The sequence below is a fragment of the Tachypleus tridentatus genome, chromosome 6, assembly GCF_004210375.1.
Source record: "Tachypleus tridentatus isolate NWPU-2018 chromosome 6, ASM421037v1, whole genome shotgun sequence".
Lineage (NCBI taxonomy): Eukaryota > Metazoa > Arthropoda > Merostomata > Xiphosura > Limulidae > Tachypleus > Tachypleus tridentatus.
This window is the reverse complement of record NC_134830.1, coordinates 168,503,833-168,528,367: the sequence shown is the minus strand read 5'-3', so window position 1 is coordinate 168,528,367 and position 24,535 is coordinate 168,503,833. Positions and strand designations below refer to the sequence as shown.

Sequence of the window (24,535 nt, the reverse complement as noted above, 5' to 3'; positions counted from 1 at the left end):
AGCAGAAGAAATGAAATAGACAGTCGTATTATTATTATTACACGTTCTAACACTGAAACGTTCATTGCCTTTTGCTGTGTTAACCAGAAACACGATCTTTATCGATGGGAAATACAGGAAGACTATTACAGTAAAGAAGAAAAAAACAAACAAGTTTAGGGAAAAACGAAATAGTGTTTGTAATACTTAAAAATAAAAATAATGCAAAAATTACAAGTTTATTTTTAAAATATAATTATCTAGCTCTAAAACTAGCTCTACAAGATAATATAAACGAGTTAAATTGTTGATAGTTTTAGTGGTGAAGTGTTCTTCATGTTAGGGTTATGTTAAAAGATGCTCCATTACGTAGATAAGATATTCAGAAAGCTGGAGTTTAAATTTTGCTTTTAATCAATTGTAAAATGGTACTCGAAACAAAATCTAATGATATCTAATCAAAATGAAAAAGTTAAATGGAACTCGATAATGATTTGAAATGTTTACATCACCTCTTCACAGGGTTTACCCTTATACATTACATCTCTATGTGACTAACCCTATTAATCTCACTTAGTTGCAGTAACACTATTGATGGCCCCGTATGGCCAGATGGTTAAGGCACTCGACTCGTAATCCGAGGGTCTCAGGTTCGAATCCTCGTCACACCAAATATGCTCGTCCTGTCAGCCATGGGGGCGTTATAATGTGACGGTCAATCCCACTATTCCTTGGTAAGAGAGTAGCTCAAGAGTTAGCGGTGGGTGGTGATGACTAGCTGCCTTCCCTCTTGTCTCACACTACTAAATTAGGGACGGTTAGCGCAGATAGCCCTCGTGAAGCTTGGCGCGAAATTCAAAAACAAAACCCTTTCTCGAATGTTTCAGTATTTACTTGTTATTCTGCTGAGTTCAATAAACAGTGAGAAACAGATAAATTTTAATATGTTCACATTTTGTTTTAGTATCTTCTATACAATTTTGTGACTGTAAAATTATGTGAGTTAGGTATATATGTGTAATCACAAACATAAACCTGCACGTTGATTATTAATAATCTTTCACTAATAAATGTGAACTGTAATATATCATCCAGTTCTCTATTTTTTTCTCTATTTTTCACGGACTTCTTTTGATCTGAGGGAATTATGCCATCACTTAAAACCAAGGACAAATCAAACAAACGAATATCTTTGTTATTCTATTCCAGTCCATAGGGCTAGTAGGCTAGTAAAAGGTTACACGTTGTCCTTAACCATAAAGTAAAACATTAAAGTATAGGAACTATAGGTAATGAATAAACATATTTTTAACAAGTTAAAAAACAAAAAACGAACTCACTTCATATAGAGATGTAACCCACGTAACATGTAAGGTATTTTTAGGTATCTATTAACTGCCAATATAGACCTATATTTATATGTAGATTCAATATTACCATGGTAATCTATATTATGAAATAAACAATATGTTTATGACTGCAAATAACGGGGTTTAACTTAACGTTTAGGTTGAATAGATTTCATATTTATTTTTAGTATCTTAGACAACGTCTCCGTTTTCTAGTTTAGTGGCACCAGAGGTCATGTACTAATAGCTAAATATAGTATTACTTTAATGAACAAATACACCATACATATTATTAGTGTAATATGGTCCAGCAAGAAGTACAATTTAAATTCGTATTTGTATTAAATTATCGAAGTATTCATCAAACTAAGAGGCTAGGATGTTAATAATGTAAAACCCAAAATAGTGATTACTGTTTTACATTTATGTCTCAGAGTCTAAATTTTGATACTAATTAGCTAACATCTTCCCACGAAAAGTTTAATCAGTTTTCTTCTCAGTTCGTTCCTCTATTCAATCTTTGGTATCATGAAATTCCAAAGGTCGTAAAAAGTATGTGAAACGGTGATTACCAGCTTTTTATGGCGGAATATTGCTATAGTCATTTGCTTCCTGGTGAAGGGTTGGCGAAACCTTGGTGTGAAAAGTTGCTTTATTAGTAAAAATCTTGGTGTGAAAAGTTGCTTTGTTGGTGAAATCTAGGTGTGAAAAGTTGTTTTATTGGTGAAATCTTGGTGTGAAAAATTACTTTATTGGTGAAATCTTGGTTTGAGAAGTTACTTTATTATTGAAATCTTGGTGTGAGAAATTGCTTTATTGTTTAAATTTTGGTGTGAGAGGTTATTTTATTGGTGAAATCTTGGTGTGAGAAGTTATTTTATTGTTGAAACTTGGTGGGAAAAGTGACTTTATTGGTGAAATCTTTGTGTGAAAAGTTATTTTATTGGTGAAATCTTGTGTGAGAAGTTACTTTATTAATGAAATCTTGGTGTGAGAAGTTATTGTATTGGTGAACTTTTGGTATGAGAAGTTATTTTATTGGTGAAATTTTGTGTGAGAAGTTACTTTATTAATGAAATCTTGGTGTGAGAAGTTATTGTTTTGTTGAACTCTTGGTATGAGAAGTTATTTTATTGGTGAAATCTTGTGTGAAAAGTTATTTTATTAATGAAATCTTGGTGTGATAAGTTACTTTATTATTGAAATCTTGGTTTGAGAAGTTATTTTATTGGTGAAACTTGGTGGGAGGAGTTATTTTATTGGTGAAATCTTGTGTGAGAAGTTATTTTATTAGTGAACTCTTGGTGTGAGAAGTTACTTTATTAATGAAATCTTGGTGTGAGAAGTTATTTTATTGGTGAAACATGGTGGGAAAAGTGACATTATTGGTGAAATCTTGTGTGAGAAGTTACTTTGTTAATGAAATCTTGGTGTGAGAAGTTATTGTATTGTTGAACTCTTGGTATGAGAAGTTATTTTATTGGTGAAATCTTGGTGTGAGAAGTTATTTTATTGTTGAAACTTGGTGGGAAAAGTGACTTTATTGGTGAAATCTTTGTGTGAAAAGTCATTTTATTGGCGAAATCTTGTGTGAGAAGTTACTTTATTAATAAAATCTTGGTGTGAGAAGTTATTGTATTGTTGAAACTTGGTGGGAAAAGTGACTTTATTGGTGAAATCTTTGTGTGAAAAGTCATTTTATTGGCGAAATCTTGTGTGAGAAGTTACTTTATTAATGAAATCTTGGTGTGAGAAGTTATTTTATTGTTGAAACTTGATGGGAAAAGTGACTTTATTGGTGAAATCTTTGTGTGAAAAGTCATTTTATTGGCGAAATCTTGTGTGAGAAGTTACTTTATTAATGAAATCTTGGTGTGAGAAGTTATTGTATTGTTGAAACTTGGTATGAGAAGTTATTTTATTAGTGAACTCTTGGTGTGAGAAGTTACGTTATTGCTGAAATCTTGGTGTGAGAAATTACTTTATTGGTGAAAATTTGTGTGAGAAGCTACTTTATTAATGAAATCTTGGTGTGAGAAGTTATTTTATTGGTGAAACATGGTGGGAAAAGTGACATTATTGGTGAAATCTTGTGTGAGAAGTTACTTTGTTAATGAAATCTTGGTGTGAGAAGTTATTGTATTGTTAAACTCTTGGTATGAGAAGTTATTTTATTGGTGAAATCTTGGTGTGAGAAGTTATTTTATTGTTGAAACTTGGTGGGAAAAGTGACTTTATTGGTGAAATCTTTGTGTGAAAAGTCATTTTATTGGCGAAATCTTGTGTGAGAAGTTACTTTATTAATGAAATCTTGGTGTGAGAAGTTATTTTATTGTTGAAACTTGGTGGGAAAAGTGACTTTATTGGTGAAATCTTTGTGTGAAAAGTCATTTTATTGGCGAAATCTTGTGTGAGAAGTTACTTTATTAATGAAATCTTGGTGTGAGAAGTTATTTTATTGTTGAAACTTGGTGGGAAAAGTGACTTTATTGGTGAAATCTTTGTGTGAAAAGTCATTTTATTGGCGAAATCTTGTGTGAGAAGTTACTTTATTAATGAAATCTTGATGTGAGAAGTTATTGTATTGTTGAAACTTGGTATGAGAAGTTATTGTATTGTTGAAACTTGGTATGAGAAGTTATTTTATTAGTGAACTCTTGGTGTGAGAAGTTACGTTATTGCTGAAATCTTGGTGTGAGAAATTACTTTATTGGTGAAATCTTGTGTGAGAAGCTACTTTATTAATGAAATCTTGGTGTGAGAAGTTATTTTATTGGTGAAATCATTGTGTGAAAAGTTATTTTATTGGTGAAATCTTGATGTGAGAAGTTATTTTATTAGTGTAACCTTGGTGTGAGAAGTTATTTTATTGGTGAAATCTTGGTGTGAGAAGTCACTTCTTTGGTGAAATCTTGGTGTGAGAAGTTATTTTATTGTTGAAATCTTGGGGTAAGATGTTCATTTATTAGTGAAATATTGGTGTGAGATTTTACTTTCTTGTTGAAATCTTGGTGTGAGAAGTAACTTTACTAGTGAAATCTTAGTGTGAGAAGTTGATTTATTAGTGAAATATTGGTATGAGATTTTACTTTCTTGTTGAAATCTTGGTGTGAGAAGTAACTTTACTAGTGAAATCTTAGTGTGAGAAGTTGATTTCTTGGTGAAATCTTGGTGTGAGAAGTTGCTTTATTGGTGAGATAGTGGTGTGAAAAGCTACTATATAATGTAATATTGGTGTGAGCATAATTTTTGTGAACCTGACAATGACTGAAGAAGGTCGAAACGTTGTTCGCTTCTCTAAGTAAAATATTTTCTTAATCCAAACGAGCCGTCTTTACATGTATATAACTTTGCAGGAGCAGAGTTGGCATGAGCAACTTCTTCTGCTGTTGTGTTTGAATGAACTAGTGAAAATGAATCTTTTCTGGTCTACTGTTGGTAACACGGTTAGCTTTTAACTAGTGTAATAATAATATTGTCACTTCTTGACTGGTTCACTGATATAAGCAACGTTGTTCAAGGTGTAAGTATTAATAGAGGCGGCTCGGCATGGCAAGATGGGTTAATGCGTTCGACTCGTAATCTGAGGGTCGAGGGTTCGAATCCCCGTCGCACAAAACTTGCTCGCCCTTTCACCCGTGGAGGCGTTATTATGTGAGGGTCAATCCCACTATTCGTTGGTAAAAGAGTAGCCCTAAAGTTGGCGGTGGGTGGTGATGACTAGCTGCCTTCCCTCTAGTCTTACACTGCTAAATTAGGGACGTCTAACACAGATAACCCTCGTGTAGCTTTGCACGAAATTTAAACCAAACCAATTAATTAGAGGCAACATTTTACTTTTCTAATTGTTATTAATTAATGATCAGAACATTTTTCCATTGGTTATAAAGATATTTCTTAAGGGAAATACTAATATAAACAGCTCTCCCTGGTATAGTGTTTATATAAGACAGGAATAAGTATATGTTTTTGGCATAGCATTAGTGCTTCTTCTAAGAGTTGTGCCGATATAAGCAGTTTTCCCACCTGGTGTAATTTGAGTGAATTATGATTCTTCGAGAGCAACAAGCGGTAGCCATCGATTTAAATCATATGTTAACACAGAGGCTCTCTCTCTTTACTTTGTCTGCTAAACAACTTTCTCTTTTATACACGTATTAAGTCTTTAAATATGCTGTAGTTGATAATTATTATTTTGTTGACATAACCCAACCAAACACAAGAAAAACAACTTCTCTATTCCTTAGAATCACGAAGACTTGTGAACCAAAATTAATACATTTTGTATCAACTTGAATCACAGAAATAAGTCTTCTCCTAATAGTTTGATAAAAATATCTTAGAAGGTGTACTCGCTTTCATAATTTTAATATAAATGTCGTGTATTTCTTTGAATATAGATATGAAAAAAAAAAGATATGACGTTTTCATTGATTGTGCTTTCAGAAGAACAGCTGATGTACACTAACATGTCATAATGTGATTATTATAATCTGTTTATTATATTTAGTACTTCTTTCATACACTAGATAAATCATCTTTGTTTCTACGTTTATAGTGTGGATGAATTAATCACTAATACATTACCTTATCAAATAATTCTGAAACGATAGTCAGTCAGTTTTATGAAAGTTTGGAAGAATAGAAAAATTTAAACTTTGAATAAATCAAAAGAATTAGAAACGTCAAACTATTGTTGCGATCATCCATCAGTGTGTTTCAACGTCATCTGTGTTTATACAGGTATGGCTAAAACGTTTTCCTATTGGTCTACACAGATGTTATTGTCTGCAACCATGCGTAGTTATTGAGTAAATGTCCTGGTAATAACAGAGAAGGTGGCGTATGGTTGGACAAACACGTGTGAGTTGTTATTCTGGTCTGGGTAACTTGTTCTGGTCATTTGTTATTCAAAACACACACCAGTTTTGTATAAAAAGGATGTGCTTTATAATCTTTGCGGAAAGAGATCATCGCTTTGTTCAGACAGTTTCATTGTACTTGGTATATAGTCATGTCTCATCACGTGCCAGAAGATATAGAAAGGATATGAAGCAAACGGACATTGTAAGAACAGCAGCGTATCTCCTGGAGTGGTGTAACTAGAATCCTGAACGTCATTGAATAGCAAGAATTGTTGTTCCAAGAAAGTCTAGTGATAGACGCCGAAAATCTACTGCCCAAGATGGTCGTATTTTGATCAGGTTAAAACGTCAAGGTCTGTGTTTTGATCTGGTTAACAGAACAAGAACGAAATTTAATTTTTGTAAAGCTTCAGGAGTTTATATTCAGGAGATATCCAGAAAAACAATGAACAGGAACTGACTCAACAAGGGTATTTTGCAAGAAGAGCTATCTGCAAATCGATATAAGGCCCGACAACGCCAGGTGGGTTAAGGCGTTCGACTCGTAATCTGAGGGTCGCGGGTTCGAATCCCCGTCGCACCAAACACGCTTTCCCTTTCAGCGGTGGGGACGTTGTACGATCAATCCCACAATTCGTTTGTAAAAGAGTAGCCCAAGAGTTGGGGGTGGATGGTGATGACTAGCTGCCTTCCCTCTAGTCTTACACTGCTAAATTAGGGACGGCTAGCGCAAATAGTCCTCGTGTAGCTTTGCGCGAAATTCAAAACAAATAAATGGATATTAACCAAAATTCACCACCGTCACCTTGATTGATATAACATTCATTTCTCGGTTTTACAGAACTAAGTGTATTTGTATTCCAACTTAATACTAATGATCTTATTTATTAAAATTATGGAAATATTTTGACCAAGCCTGTATAATCTCTGACCAGACGTGGCCAAGTACCCAGTGTACCCAAGCTATGAGTCCCAGGATTCGTGTTTATTATTTTGTTACTGTAAAACCACACTTCTTACTTTAGCGCTGTGGTTGTACTATAAAAGTTAGAGTCATATCTCACCTTTCGATCATAAAGGAATAGCTCTAAAGATAATAACAGTTGCTGTTGGCTAGCTATCTTCTCTCTAACCTATGAGCCCCAAACTATTGGCAAATATCACTTATCTATGTGTGGATCGTGAGATGTCAGTCTCTATAGTGACGTTCTAATTTTACATTTATATAGTATCTACAATCAGTAAAATGGTGGGTTATTTTCATATGCATTTTGATCATCCACACTTAATTCTTTACGCCGCTTGTACCTTTCTATTCTTACACTTAATACGTTAATACTGACAGTAATTATTACATGTAACTCTTACCTATACGCTTTCTTCACATACACAAACATTATTATATTTAGTCTCCTAGTCCATATACTGAACACGGATTAGCAATAATGTTTAAACATTCTGCTACGAAGATCTCAAAGCAACTGAACCCTTTTCACATCTACCTGGAATCTTTACAAAATTTTACACTCACAGATTTATTAAGGATGTTTCTCAACAAAACAAAAGTTCCCATAATTGAAACGCAAACTCTCAGGAAAATATACACATGTGTATAAATCCTCGTACACATTGGTGACTAAAGGAATGTATAAACCAGTATCAGCTACGGAAATATCGATGTTCATGTACATGTGTTATCTGCAGAGGTTTCCAATGGTTGAACGTTCGTAGTAGTCACTGTCTTCGCTCTTAATCTAAACACTGAACCTAAATATATCTTTCATATATGTATTTTCATATATATATATTTGACAGATTTGCTTAGGTTAAATTACTTATCTTTCTTTATTAAAACACGCTTGATGAAAATGTATTTCATGTCTTGTTTCAAACTTCATATTTTTAAACGGCTGGTATGGGTAGAGAAAGCACTAATAAAAGAGCAAACTGTTCGCTCCTTTACATAGTGCTTTCTCTTCCCATACCAGCCGTTTTTAAATATATAATTTTCTACAACTGGGTTTTTTCGTCATTACAGATTATTATATAAAACTGTCGAAAGATTGCTTTGAAAAATCAAAGACTCCCAGAATACGGTTATGAAAAAGGAAAGAAACATTTCCTAACGTACGACTCTTATTTTTTGTCATTATCATCTTAGCCAGCTGGTTCCAATCCATCAAGATTAACCCACAACAGACGTTATCAATGGTAATTTGGTTCATTAAAATCGTAAAGAACAAAAGTTTCTAAAAATGATACATAGCTTTCAGAAATGTTTCCAACTTTCACGTAAATGACAATGGTTTATTGTGTTTTTAACAAAAGAACCTCTGTTCTTGTATTAGTTTTGCTTGTTGTTGTTTTTTTAATTTAGCAGTATAAGACAAGAGGGAAAGCAGATAGTTATCACAACCCACCGCCAATCTTGGGCTACTCTTTTACGAACGAATAGAGGGTGTGCCCCTCATATTATAACGCCCCCACGACTCAGAATTCAAGGATGTTTGGTGTGACGGGAATTCGAACCCGCGACCTTCAGACTGAGATTCGAGTGACTTAACCGCCTGATCACGCGGGTTTTCCTGTATTGGTAATCCTATCAATGCAAAGGATTAAAAAGAGAAACCTGAGTCATATTTGTTTGTTCTGGCACATTCATTCTTGGAATATATGTTATTCATAGTTTCGTTGTAATAGGTTTCTCGTCAAACGATAATTGTTATTCTAATGCACTAAAATGTTTGTTTGTTTAATTTTGCGCAAAGCTACTTGAGGGCTATCTGCGCTAGCCGTCCCTAATTTTGCAGTGTAAGACTAGAGGGAAGGCAGCTAGTCATCACCACCCACCGCCAACTCTTGGGCTACTCTTTTACCAAAAAATAGTTGGATTGACTGTAACTTTATAATAACCCCACGGCTGAAAGGGCGAGCATGTTTGGCGCGACGGGGATGCGAACCCGCGATGCTCAGATTACGAGTCGCATGCCTTAACCCACCTGGCCATGCCAAGACTGCACTACAAAGGAACGTAACTATTATTACAGAATCAGATTATTTAAATTCATATGTTTATTATATTTCAACACAAAATAAAAAAAATATAATTTTTTTTTCATGTCAACTTTGTGTTATTCAGGTTCCAAAAATATTGTGGTTTTGCAAAAAATAAAAATAAATTGAAACAAACACGAGTGTACATGTTCATTACGACAGTAACCAAGTATTCACTTAAACCTCCTATGTTTGTTATACAATATCTACTGGCTTCCGAAGCAGAGATGTGTTAAAAGCAAAACTTCCACACATGACAAAGTTCTTGTACTGGTACATTGCAGTTTGACAGATAAGATTTTGCTTAAGGAATTGTAACATTTGCAGAAGAAAGACGGTATGTCTTCAGTTTTTCAAGTCTAACATCCAAGCATTGTAGCAGCACACTAAAATATATCATTATTAAACCCTAAACAAACTTGTATATTCAGTGGTATATTGAGCCCCAACCAGTCAGCACTGGATACATTTGCTGTAGAAGTGTAGTTCCCTTGTTGCAAAGTGAAACTAACTGGTAGCTTTCACACTAGATTGATTACTATGATACAAAGGCTTAAACCAGAATCTAAGAGAATTTACTATCTTCACACGATGCCATGAGTAAGTTAAAGGAGCACCTTCTGCTGATATCTCATCTGTCGCTATATGTCAAAATCCAGTTGATACTAAGTGGCAAAATTAATGGATTTCTCCGAGCCTACTTGGAACTCCAATGTCTACTAGAAATTCAACTTCTTTTTTTACGTATCATTATTGGCACATATCATGTGATGCCTTATCCATGGTTCTCCAGACCATCAGCCATGGTATTTAGTACAAGTAGATTGTTGACCAGTTCAAATTCAGGATCCACTAATTTAAACCAGATAGAGCAAATTTTAATGGAGGATTTCCATCAACCCTCCTACATCTGTCGTGATGTCCAGATGAAAAAAATCTTGTTTTAGAAAGTTTTGTATTGAAAAAAAATACCAATCATCAGGTAAACTAGAATTAAAACACAAACTTTTGAGATCTTTGGAAGCTCAACTTCAGTTGATTTAGTGATGTTGTCATTCATATCAACTGAGCTTATGAAACCCTATTTTCTCATCTGAAATCATGGCAGTTGTACCATGATTCCTTAAAGTACCTGTTGCAATGTAGCTAGTAGAACTGGTTGTGATTGTTTCTGTTAAACTTCTGGGCTGTCATATATCGTGAAATTTACTTTGGAACAGCGTCTGAAGTTCTCGTTACTTAAGATATCTGTTTTTTTTCCTCTGCTCTATTTTATAGTTTGATGTGAACAGAATTGTTTTACTGAATGTGTTCAACATTCCCTCAATAAAGTTGTTTAAGAATATTTCATTGCAATTTCTCATGTCGTATACTTAACTCATTCATGTAAGGTACAAACTTTAAACTTGATTCCAACTGGACTGCTTACTTCTCAATATTGTGGATTCTGTGGTACAACTCATTTATAGTCGCCCCCCGCTAGTACAGCGGTATGTCTCTGGATTTACAACGCTAAAATCAGGGGTTCGATTCCTCTCGGTGGGTTGAACAGATAGCCCTTTGTGGCTTTGCTATAAGAAAAACACACACACAAACACACATTTATAGTCATTTCCATGTTGTTGATTTATCCAAATATTTGGGGGCGTCAAAGGCCATTAGATGATTATATACTACCTGCCACTCGGACCATCCATTGTCATAAAATCTTGATTGAAATGCTTTAATAAACAGTGAAAATCCTATTTAGTCATCCTCTTGAATACTAGTAACCTTCACCTATTTTTCACCACTGTCATACTTAATGGTTTTATAGACAGGTACGTGCTACCAGCTTTTCCATCACTATTTGATTAAGATTCTTTCAACATTTTAGAGATGCTTACCCTTTTCCAAAAGTCAAGATTCATCTGTATCTTAATGAATATATCATCCTTGAACAGTGCCTGAATCAACATACTACAATGCTCAAGATTGTGCACCAAATAACCTACTTGGAACAAACTCAGATTTTCATCTCTATGCCATCTCAGTTACAAAGCCTTCTGACTGCTCCAAGATTATATCGTAACGCGGCTGACAGAATTTGCAGTCCACTCCAAACTTTATTATTGGTATCTCTCCACTATCCTCTGCCAGATGTGACTAAAATCTGGGATAGTTAGAAAATGTCTTCCACGTTTTCATGGGAAGGCTTCCCCATTGATGCAACTCTTTTATTTCTAACCGTAATAGCCCCCGGTTAAAAAAAAATGTTTGTAAACTTGCAACGCTAGAAACCGGATTTCGATACTTGTGGTGGGCAAAGCACAGAAAGTCCATCGTGTAGCTTTGTGCTTAATTACAAGCAAACAAATTCTACCGTTAATGCTACATGGCCATAAAATATGTTTTTCCTTGATCATCTAAATGTAGAGACTTTATAACATAAAATAATCAAATGGAAAAAAAACTTCGTGTAAAATAAACACTGCGATAAATATTTTTGACCGTGACACCAAAATATAGTAGGCTGTTATGATACTGTATTCTGTAATATTGATATGTACTTATAAGTACAACGTGTAGAATCTCAAAATTGTTTGCAGCAAATTGTTTTAAATGCGAAAAAAGGAAACTGAAATCTCATGTTTTCAAGTACCTGACTGGTAAGATTCCTATTGGTTTCTGGGACAGTAAAAGATACAAACAAAAATAAGATGAAAACCATACAGTACAAAAATGGACTCAAGATAGTATTTTCAGGTCAGAGCAATTCATTAGGAAAGGAGTCCCAAACTCCTACAGTCTTTCTTTCCTACCTAGGAATAAATGTGTCTTGACTTCAGGAGGCCATGATGCTGAATAGTTTACAATTTATTATACAAAGACTGGCTTAGAAGAACGTTGTAACTACATAAATGACACTTCTCATCAAAATATTGGGAAATTACGTGAAAATATCCACTAAAGTTATATTCCCTACCGTTTATTAAGGGAATATACGATTGTATTTTCAACAACACAACTCTCCAATAAAGTCACCTACTGTAGTGAACTGTGTATTAAAATGCTTTTATATATACGATTCGTTCTTTGCCAATAACCAGGATATGTTAAATACTTTGAAAAACGTTTTTTTTACTATTTACACAAACTAAAATATTACGTGTAAAAATTGTTTAAATGTTTCATGTAGTAGAGACCAAGATTTTTCTCCTTCTTTATTTACATTTGTTTGCTGGTGCTAGAGTAAAGCAAAATTCAACTGTCTCCTGTGTATACTGTAGGAATTGAAATCTCAGCTTTTAACATTGTAAACCCGCATATTTACCGCGGTCCCACCTAAATATTTGTTTTTATAAAGTCTGATTTCATTATACTGCAGTTTTTAATTCATGAATTTATTTCAGCCAGTCTTTGGGACAAATGTTCTAATTTTTTGTGAGCAAATCTAAACAGAACTAATTCGTAGCTAATAAAAACACGTGTATGGATTCGCCCTTATTGTCGCTAACTCTAAACACCAAGTAATTATATTGAAACACGAATTCAAACGGAGCCAAACATAACCTTGTTGTTTTCTAATTTCGCGTAAAGCTACTCGAGAGTTATCTGCGATAGCTGTTTCTAATTTAGCAGTGTAAGACTAGAGGGAAGGCAGCTAGTCATCACCACCCACAGCCAACTCTTTTGTACCATTTTATTTTAATTGTATAATGTTTTCTTTTGGGTCTGCCATTCAAAATCAAATTGAAAAAAATACAAAACCTTTCTTAGTGGGATTGACTGCGACATTATAACACTCTCACGGCTAAAAGGACGAGCATGTTTGGTACAACTGGGATTTGAACCCGCGATCATCGGACTACAAGTCAAGCACCTTAACCACCTGGCCATGCCCACGAACTTAATTATAGATGTACTATATTTTAGACCATTTAGCGAGAGTTCTTTGTTTTAAGTGCAACAGAAATAGAAAGGCAGTTTTATGTTGAGAAATAATTGTGAACGCTTAGATCAGTCAGATACAATGGAATTTTCCTGACAGAAGGTTCCAAAGCTGAGAAATATTTTTTATCATCTGAATTTATTGACTAAGAAGAAAATAATAATTATATTACTGATGAAGGGGTGTTTTCTTTAATAAACTGCAAACATTGATTTTTAACAATTAACTGATCGATAAGGTTTTTATACGATTTTAATTTAATTGTATAATATTTTCTTTTGGGTCTGTCATTGAAAATCAAATTGGAAGAGATATGAAACCTTCATTGGTTAAAAGGTCACTAATAACTAGAGTTAAATTATAATTAAAAACATTATCAATATTGTATTAATTTCCACTATATACTGAGAAGTTACCCTATTTATAATACTGAAAAATGATGAATTTCACCATTTTTGTTTTCGTTTCGCCAGCAGTTTCCACTAGGTATTGTAACAACTGAAGACAAATTTACTCAGTGTGATGCTCTAAGTGGACCTCATCGGTTGTGAATGGTGTAAGAAACCGAGTTACTAATTAAGGATTCAAGAGTTTTAACGACACGATAATCAGAAAGTAAACATGAATTCTCTTAGTATTCATATGTGTCCAATTAACAGAAAAGTGTATAATTATGTCAATAGATGGAACTGAAAATAGAATCGTGAAAGGATCATCAGCACATTTTTGTTAGCACACCAAAGAATGTTAGTTTGTTTTTGAATTTCGCGCAAAGCTACTCGAGGGCTATCTGCGCTAGCCGTCCCTAATTTAGTAGTGTAAGACTAGAGGGAAGTCAGCTAGTCATCACCACCCACCGCCAACTCTTGGGCTACTCTTTTTACCAACGAATAGTGGGATTAACCGTAACATCATAACGCTTCCACGGCTGAAAAGGCAAGCATGTTTGGTGTGACGGGGATGCGAACCCTCGACCATCAGATTACGAGTCGCACGCCTTAACCAACCTGACCATGCCAGGCCTCATACCAAAGAGCTATCAAACTATTATATATATAAAAATTAATTCATGTTTCTATATAGTAAAATAAAGTAAAAAGATCTCAAAGTCCCATGGATATAACAGAAAGATTGTTTGTTTGCTTTCTATTTATCTGTTGCGTTGTCAAATGTTTAACGTAATGGACGTGTCTGCCTGTCTGAGTATGTAAACTATTAATTGAATTAAACACAATTCGTAAAATAATAAAGTTAGCATATCCGCTAAGATTCTTCAAAAACAGAGTTACACTCATGCTTGAAATTTAGATTGAGTATCTTTCGTTACGATACGAAACCTTAGTGAAAGGTTTTATAGTTTCCAATCATCTTGTAGGATAGTTTGTACGGAAATGAATTCTATGAGCGAATATGCTAGAGTCTAAACTATCACTTAAATGATAAAACTTCTTGTTGTCTGTAGCTTTCTTATCAACGATGTGGATTTTGCTGTCATCCATTTTACAGAGAGCGCAGGTGCGTAAATATACGTTAATAATGAATTGTGTGAAAACCTAATTTTAAAGAAGCTTCTGGATTTCGTAAATTATTGATGTAAAATGAAATCTTCAATAGACCACATGTAAGTATTGATAAAAGTTCTTCCAAGTAGAAATAAATAGATATTAGAAGGTATGCAGCCTTTGTTTCCTTGTTTATCTTTATAGAATGGCGTTTGGTTTGTAAATTTGTACAGCTATCTCACAATTTCAACTAATAGAGAAGAGGTAAAGCAGCTAGTCAACAGTATCCACTTCTACTCTAATTCAATAGTGGTATTTGATTATCACTCCTATAACGAATACCCGAAGATAAAAACATAACCCACAAACCACGACCAATCATTATTTTTGTAGCACTTTCATAGCATCCAAATATTCTTTGATTTCCCAGTAGAACTTAGAGTAGAAGTAATAACTACGGAACGATTAAAAGTAACCAAAGCTACCATTTTTATACTAAATTGTATAGCAGGATTAAATAGGTTTGCTCGGTTAAAAATACTGCTGTTAACACCTTCTGAACAATGTTTATTTTTGATCATATGACACTTTACGAAAATTTTATTAGATAACTGAATGGCATTTATATAACTCGTTAACCGAAAACCTATCAATCAAAAATTCATTTTATTCCAAATTTCTTGGCAACAATGAATAGTAGACCGTATTTTGTTTGTTTAACTAATGCAAGACATATTATTTAAACATAAAAATTATAAAATGATGCGAAGTAATGTACGAATTTAGTTTGTAACTCTTACGTCTTTTTTTTTTTTTTTTTGCATTGAACGAAGGAACGAACTGTTGGGCAAACAAGATTTGCACTAATGACTAACATCTAATTCGTTTACTTCTAAATAGTTTCTTTATTTTCAAGTTGATCACAAAGCTACACAATGGGTTATCTGTGCTCTGCCAACCACGCGTATGGAAACCCATTTTCTAGCGTTATAAATCCAGCCATGCATCTGTACCACACTATTCGTACAGGCTTAACATGGCTTTGTGGTTAGGGCGTTCACCTCGCAATCAGGGATAGTAGGTTTGAATCTCTGTCATCAAATATGCCGTTCCTTTCAGTTATGGAGACGTTATACTGTGACGATTAATCTCGCTATTTGTTGATAAAACAATAGACTAGGATTTGACAGTACACAGTGTTAACTAGCTGCTTTCCTTCTGGGCTATCATTGTTAAATTAAGGACGCCTAGCACAGATACCCCTCGTGTAGCTTTGAGCGAAATTCAAAAAACAAACAAAAACAAAACTTGGAACTGAAGAATATATATCTTTTAAAATATGTAAATAATTTACGTAATTTCTGATCATTGCTTTCAAACGTTTCTACAAGACAACAATCTGTTTCCAGAAAATGTCTTCCCATCAGTATCAGCAGTAAGTGCTATTGGCTTGAACAGATGAGAACTAAATTATTATAATCAATTATATTTGATGTAATACAATACTTTAGTTTCTTTAGGTGGTTAGAGCCTTTGACTCGCAATGTGAGGGTCGCGGGTTAGAATCCCCATACCACCAAACATAATCGCCCTTTCACCTTTGGAGTCGTTGTAAGTCATGGTAAATCTCACTGATCGTTGACAAAAGAGTAGCCCTAGAGTTGGTGGTGAGGCGTGATAACCGGATGTCTTTACGTTAGTCTTTCACTGCTAAATTGGAGACGGTTGGCACGGATAAGCTCTCGTGTAGTTTATCTGGTTAAAAAGGAAAAAAAAATGGACAAATCACAAATCAAGGCAATACATGGACATTGCTCTGAATAAGGCCGGAGTACTGTGGGATACTCTGGCCCAAAAGCACTATAATAACAACATAATAGTAGCCGACATGAAAGCTAGGGATGGAGGAAGAGGCCTTGTGCACCTGACCCTTCTGGGTATTTAAAAATTCAACATACCCAAATACCCACAAAAAAAAGAAAGCGAAGTTTGCTTTCTTCATTCGGTCACTACGAGCAAGGTTAAGGCTCTGCTCTTCACGCTATAGTCACCAACTTTAAGCAGCTAAACTCAAGCGAACGAACGAGAATCGCTGAGCTCCAAATTGGCAGACTTTATTTTTGTTACATCCAACCTCAGTGTCATCTTTACCTGACATAAGGGACGTGTGTGAAGATGAGCATTAACACTTTAACGTAAAGTGGATTTAAGCAATTTAGAAACCCATACTACTGTATACCAAGTAGAAATTCAAACAATTAAGCTTGGGATGAGCTCATTCGGTCTGCAGGCGATCAGCTTCCAACACAAGCAGATGAAATAACATGAACTATACAGCAAGAAGCTTACGACTCGCACATGAAGCGCAAACATAGCAACGTCAGTCATTTATGATAATGAGGACGTTCTGCTACGAACAGATAAGACCAGGGAAAGCCTTCATTAACCAATGTTACTTAAGTGACGTACGAGAGAGGCTTACGCCACAGTAATTTCTATCTGAGGTACAAGTATATGCAGATAATAAAGTGATCATTAGATACACATAGCTATAACACATTTGAAGATGAATCCCCCAGGTCAAGATGGTATAATAACCTATACTTTTAAGAGCCTTACAGAAACAAACTATGGAAATTATTCTTGGAATAACAACATTCCTGTTATGTGAATTGTTGCTTTTGTCACATTATTCTGTAGATCCATGAAAGATCAAGATCATTCCCTTCTTAAATGCCATTAAACCATTCTCCTAAAATTGTTATTGGCAAGACCCTAGATAAGACAATAGCTATAAGGCTTGCCTATCATATTTAACCACTACTATCATCTTCAGTATGTGGATATTGCAGTGGAAATAAAACCCGGAACACAATTATTGAATTTATAACTAATACATGAGGAAACTTTGAAACTTGTCAGAAAACCTTTGCAACAGTTTCAAATCTGGAAGGCGCCAACAATAATGTCCATTTCCTCATTCCCGCTGAAGACATTTTCAAAATAATTCGTCACTGAAACGTGAGAGACAAACTACCAGAAGATGTATGATGAAGACAGGAGTTGTAAATCAGATGGGATCACCAGCAACACTAGTTTATCTCAAGGACATCCACTGATGTCAGTCCTTATCAATATCTACATCACGAATCTGGATCATATAGACAACCCAACCAGATTCCTTGTGCTAACCTTTGATTGCGCAGTTGTGGTATTCTATCAAAACAGGATAATAAATTAGTGCAACGTCATGCAGGTGCAAAAAACGCAGCCATCTTCTGCAGGCCGAACAACAGATATGTGGATGAAAAGAGGCCATCACCATCTTTCGGTGGTAGTGCAATCCCTCTAGAAGAATATTTACAAGTTACGTTACCACCATGTTAACCAGAGTTATCAAAGGAATACAAGCTGAAGAACGTCTCCTTTTTATGTTGTATCAGTGTCTTATCTGTTCATCTTGGAATATACCGATAATAATAATAATTATTGAAAACATACGAAACACCTTTTGGACCCTGGTCATGGTATTTGCTCCAGTCACCCTCTTAGAGCCCTGGTAAGCTGTACAGGGTTCATCATTGCATAACACCAAGAGTGCTTACAAGATAAATTCTTCACAATGGCCTTGCAGTATAAAAACTGTGCATTCCTTGTTTAAAAGAGATACAAAGCCATCAATGAAATAATTAATCACCACCAAACCTCGAATTTCCCCGCGTTACATAAACATCTTGTTGAACTGGTATAGAGTATGGAAATATTCTTGATTAATTCATTATTAAAACAGAGTGTTGTCATAAAATTCAACGAACTAAATAAACTACATATACTGTACTTTAATACTGTTTTATAGCTAGAATGTTGCATGTGTCATATTTCCTTCATTTATCGCCAACATCTCTTGTTATGGTCATTTCATAAACTTAGTTAACTCATCTTAATGTAAATTTTAACATGCATATCAATGTTTGTTACATCTCTGGTTCCAAGTCACAACAGAGAGATAGTGTTAAAAACAAAAATTTATTTTATAACAAGTAAAAATGTTCAATTCACATTACATCCGCACGGTTAAAGAGAGGAAAAGACCCTTCAAAATTAGGCTCTTTGTTGTCAAAACGTACACCTGCACAATAGGTTGTTTGTGCTGTCACCTGCACAGTAGGTTGTCTGAATGTGCTCATCACAAGGATCGAACACACCCTCAAGCTCACCACCAAACCATTTGTGGAGGGAAGACGTCTTCGGTGTTGTCTGAATGTGCTCATACTTGGTCGCTGCTATTAAACAGCAGGCATTCCAGAAAAAACAAAATTGTATCAATTATAAATTTAGTAACTTATGAAATTAAAATTGTTGTTAATTTTTGAACAGGTTATGTATTTTTTTCATACTTCCACCGTAATTTTCTCCTTATAGTGTAATCCATATTTTTAAGTAGCAACAATCAACACATAATTTATCGATACGTCCTTAACAAACATATGTTTCTCTTTAAACGTATATTTTATTTCACTGTGTACGTTTTTATTTGCTTCTATTTTTACTTTACGTTCGTTAGAAAACTTCTAGTTTTCTTTTTTTCAAACGTCTGACTGTTCTTTACAGCTTCTGAAATGTTGAAATACTTAAAACTCATGTCTAAGCGATTTTTATTGTGAAAATATTAGTCATGTATACCTTTGTTAGGGACAGACATAAGGTTTCTAATGTGCTGATCATGAGTTTTAAGATATGTAGTAACTTATTCCTCATAATTGAAATCAACTGTGATTCATTTAATAATTAGCTGATTAGAATGTGTGTATCTCATTTCGTTTTTTAATATCACAGTAGTGTATCATGTGTATTTTTGTACAAAATGATAAAAGCCTTATAAACTTCCTTCTTCAGGAGTAAACTGTACAGATGAGGTTCTCTATAACCAAGTGTCCAGTTATTATTTTCAAGTGATATTTGTTTCTTTTTCTATGTTTATTTTAACCCCTAAACACCTACAAAACCAATTATACTTTCTTCATATTGCTCTATTGAAATATAATAAAACCTGAAGATATGCAATGACAGCTAGCCCAGTAATAATACCTGTAGATTTAGTAGTCTTACGTACGTTTACAAAACTGGTGAGGGCACTGAAACTACATTGGAGCGCCATTAAGCCGCGGACCAATTAACCGCGAAATCGCTTAAGCCGCTGTAGCAAGTCTTGTCCCAAAATTTTTGATGTATTAAATCTACTACCTGGCTTTTTAAAGTTTCTCACACTCTCATAACTCAGCATGAAACTAACTTTTTTGTTTATATTTGTTATGTTTTTAAAAATGTGAAATAAAATTGTTTGAAATGTATTTTATTTGTATTTTCTTATTGTTTAACTGCCAGTTAATAAATTCGGTATTAAAAATTTAATAATTTATGCAACTGAGCAATATCGCTACCACGAGATTTAAAATGGCGGCCCGCATGTAACACGGGAAGACGAAATTTTACAATAAAAAGGTTTATTTTTATTGTAATCTTTATATTATTAATAAATCTTAATCAAAATTGTGTTGTATATTTTATTTATTAAAAAGGGGAAAAACGAACCATCGCAATGCATTGGTCGTTTGTGTTAAAACGGCACTTGTCAATTGTATCTGAATAGTCTATATATTAATATTATAATGATCACGCAATGGCCCGGATGAGGCTCCTCGGCGGAGCTGTTAGCGACTTCGGCTTTTCGGTCACAAAGGTTTAAGCCGCGATTAAGCAGGTTGACCCCCCAAACACCACGGCTTAACGGCGCTCCACTATATTTCCAACGAAACTCAAGTCATTTCCTCGAAATAAGGCCTGGCATGGCCAGGTGGGTTAAGGCGTTTGACTCTTAATCTGAAGGTCGCGGGCTCGAATTCAGGTGCACCAAACATGCTCGCCCTTTCAGCCGTGGGGGCGTTATAATGTGACATTCAATCCTACTATTCGTCGGTAAAAAAAGATAGCCTAAGTGGGTGGTGGGTGGTGATGACTAGCTGCCTTCCCTCTAGCCTTACACTGTTAAATTAGGGACGGCTAGCGCAGATAGCCCTTCAGTAGCTTTGTGCGAAATTCAGAAACAAATCCTCGAAATAAGATTACCGAATATTGCTCAGCTTTCTTATGTTTAACTAAAGACTGGCTTAAAAACAGCTTCGAAACATCAAAAAGTGAATAAACAGGTAGGTCAAAACACCACCTGTACAAGTTTAGTTTCTTTGTCCTGACTACACTTATCTCTCCTGACCACTTTGAATATTTATAAAACAACACTACTAAGTTCCCTTAGGAAACCTGTTGCCATGGAGATTTAAGGTTTTAAAGTTGAATGTTGAATGAAGATTACGGAATCGATATTACGAAAACAGGTGCATATGAAAGCTATGTAGTAGGGTATGTATATGCGATCAAAGTAACTATTCTGAACAAATCAAAGAATAAAACCTCCTCCCACCACATGTTTTGAGAAATAAAGTTATGCTTTTTTTAAAAAGGCTTAGCCGTATCAAATTTTATTCGTTAAAACTTTAATTTTATTTCAAACTATAAAGTGAACCACTAAATCTCATATGAGATATATAAAATCAAATAGTTTGGAGATTTTTGGTTTTATTCAGGATAAAATAATTAATATAACTTAAAGAAATTGTATTAGTATTAGTACCATAATTACTACAATTTACCTGTTAGTAATATCTTTTAACTCAAATAAAGCCACTTATTATTTCGTGAAACACTTTTAAATTCAGGAGGTACACAATACCTAATATTGATACACGTTACATTCATGTACTATTAAGTTTATGTTATTGTTATGGCCAATAACACTTGCAATACACTTTTGACATAATACCTATTTGTTCAGTAATCTTTACAGGAAGTTTGTCAAAATTTGACCTGTAAAAGTAATTAAATACATATTTATTTTATAAATTTCCAAAGGAAATACTATAAAGTTAAATGTGCTATTCCAACTTTCAGAACGCAAACGTTGGCAATCACAAAATTAGATAATTTTTGTTAGATGAACTAATGGCACGATAGGAAAGGCGATTCAAACATGTAAATTAATTGACCAGGGGTACTGGTCGTACAGTTTGCACAGCCAACAATGCTATATGTATTCACCAGTCACATTTTGTATACTTTTATTCTTCAGACGACGTAACAAACAGTTGAAAGTTTTTAACTCAGTGTCATGTCTTTCAAGTCTACAAGAGATAGGGTGCGTTACAACATACCAATTACTACCCTATATCGTAAACATAGCGTAGCCATGTTCCTCACTAGCTTATACCGTTAAAATTGGGGATCAGATCCATCCAGTGTGAATAACATACCACATGCTGAAAAGCAAACGTAAGCTTAAAACTCCCAGTTGATCCTATATACAGAACAATATTTCGTTATATATATATATATGTGTGTGTGTGTGCGTGTGAAGAACAGCGATAATACAAAATGTCACTTTAATTTCAAGATTTATTAATTTAAAAGTTTTTTCTTTTATTTTGAGAACAGTTACAAAATCAATCAAAGAAGTCGTGAAATATTAAAATATATGTGAATTAATGTACGTTACCAAGTCGTATATTACAAAATTTCTATGATTTAATTCCATACAATAAATTAACAATATTGATATCAAAGTAAAAAAAAATCCAAAGTCTATATTCTCTATTCCAAAATCGGTCAACATAACATAAAAACTCCTTTGTTTCGAACATTCCATTCGCCTGAAAAATCAATTAGGCAAATATTCATATTCTGTATTATTTTACAATATTGAATTGTCACGATATAGGCCTAACCAATATTACTAAACTCAAGTTGATGAAATAATGGTTAGGCCTATATCGTGACAAATTCGAGTTTGTAAAATAATACAGAAATACGAATATTTGCCTAATTGATTTTTCTTGTATTATTTCAGAAAAGATTGTTTAAAGGAAAACACTTTAACGTGAATATTGAATTTTAGTTACTTTTAACAACAACTTTCATCTACATCAGGTCAGGACACACAATTCTTGACAAAAGTCAAGGGGAGAAATGAACGACTTTATAACCCCAAATCTGTGTTTTAGTGGAACACTCTTGAAAAAAAAAAAACTGTAAAGAGAAACGTTGAGTGTTCAATTAAAGGATATTAACATATTTGGTGGTGTAAAAGGTCGTTGACCTCTAGCATTGAAATGCCTTTCATGCACAAATGTGCACTACAGAAACTAAAATACCAGGTTAGGCTAGACAATTTACTTAACAAGACGAGTGGTAATTGCCGATTTCATATGTTTCTCCTAACATTTCAAAGCTACTGACGTCTCTTTTTTTTTTTTTTTTGATGATGGACAAAGAAGGTTGAAACGTTGTTCGCTTCTCTACATAAAAAAAATTTCTCAACCCAAACCAGCCGTTTTTACATATATATTGTTCTCTACAAAAGGGTTTTCTCGTCGTCACTGGTTTCTTTTCGTTGTTGTTGTTGTTTAATTTTAATGTTTTCAATAATGCCAATCATTTCTTCTCATGACTGGTATAGTTTTTAGCACAAAATACTTGTTTCTTGTTTTATTTTATTAAAAGTTTGTAAGCCTAACAGTGCTATAAGATCGTTGGACTTCTCTTGACCAATGGCAAAGAAAGTAAATCGTTTCCTCTCTATTATTGACAGAAAACTAAAATTTTAAATACACAAGTTTAGATGCTTCTATTGTTATCTCTTCTCTTTTTATAATATACTTTTTCGAACTGAAGTAGTAATGACCATTTTGTCTACATGTGGAGGAAATATCTGCTAATTACTCGAACCTGCAAGGCATGTCTCAGTAATCTTTTTACAATGCATGTAATGTGGAGTGGAACTCTATTCTGGCATGGACAATGTCTCATTACTTTTTTCTAAAATGCCATAATGACATTTCTAATTTCATCAACAATCGATTCTGTAAGCTCAGCTTTCTTTCTATCAAATTGCACCAAGTTTTGTTTCTCTATGCACATCTTTTATGCCTCAAGGAACTTAATGCTGTATTACTATTATTAATGTTATGTATTAATGCTCTATGACAGTAATTATGAATCTCAGAGGCAATATTTCTGGAGACTAGTGTGAAACAGAAGTAATTCTTGCGTGTTGTACTTACGATTCATTCTAAAATATTTTATTTCATATCTTGGTTATGTAAATTTCACTATCATTTCCTTCCCCTCGTAGCAATTACTTCTGGCACTAGCAACATTTTCTCATTACTTAATATATCTAAATATCAGAACTGTCTGGTGGATAATTTCAGATTATACAGGGTGTTCGGAAATTCACTGTGCACTTATATATTTATTAACAGACAAAACTGCACAGTAACTTTCCGAACACTCTGTATATGTTAAAATGTTCCAATAACTGTAAAATGATCTGTGTCAATAATATTTAACATTAATAGACCCAACAACCAGTTTTGGAACCTTTAGTAACTAGTCAATAAATGCACAACATATCGACATGCGGTCGATGAAAGGTCTATGAAATTATAACAATAAAACTGGGGTTTAATATCTGTGGTGGGTACAGCACAGATAGTCTATTGTGTAATTCTGTGCTCAGCTGCAAACAAACAAATATATCATGGTAATTTCGGCATTAGAAATTCATTTATAAATATATTTTTCCATGCAAAAAATAATTAATTTGTAGCTTGCAATTAATTTAATTTTAAAAAGGTAGTCAAATAACCCCTTTGTAGCTAAATAAATTATTTAAATATTGATTATTTAAGTTTAAACCTCTCAAGGTTGAAACTAACCAGGCAAATATATTCTTGCATTCTTTGC

General features: G+C 34.0%; 1 pseudogene across 1 annotated transcript in view; it reads left to right on the top strand.

Moving 5' to 3' along the window:
* Positions 1-24,535, top strand: part of LOC143254408 (NACHT and WD repeat domain-containing protein 2-like) — a 178,468-nt pseudogene that overhangs the window by 49,619 nt on the left and 104,314 nt on the right. The gene's annotated exons all lie outside the window — the stretch shown is intronic.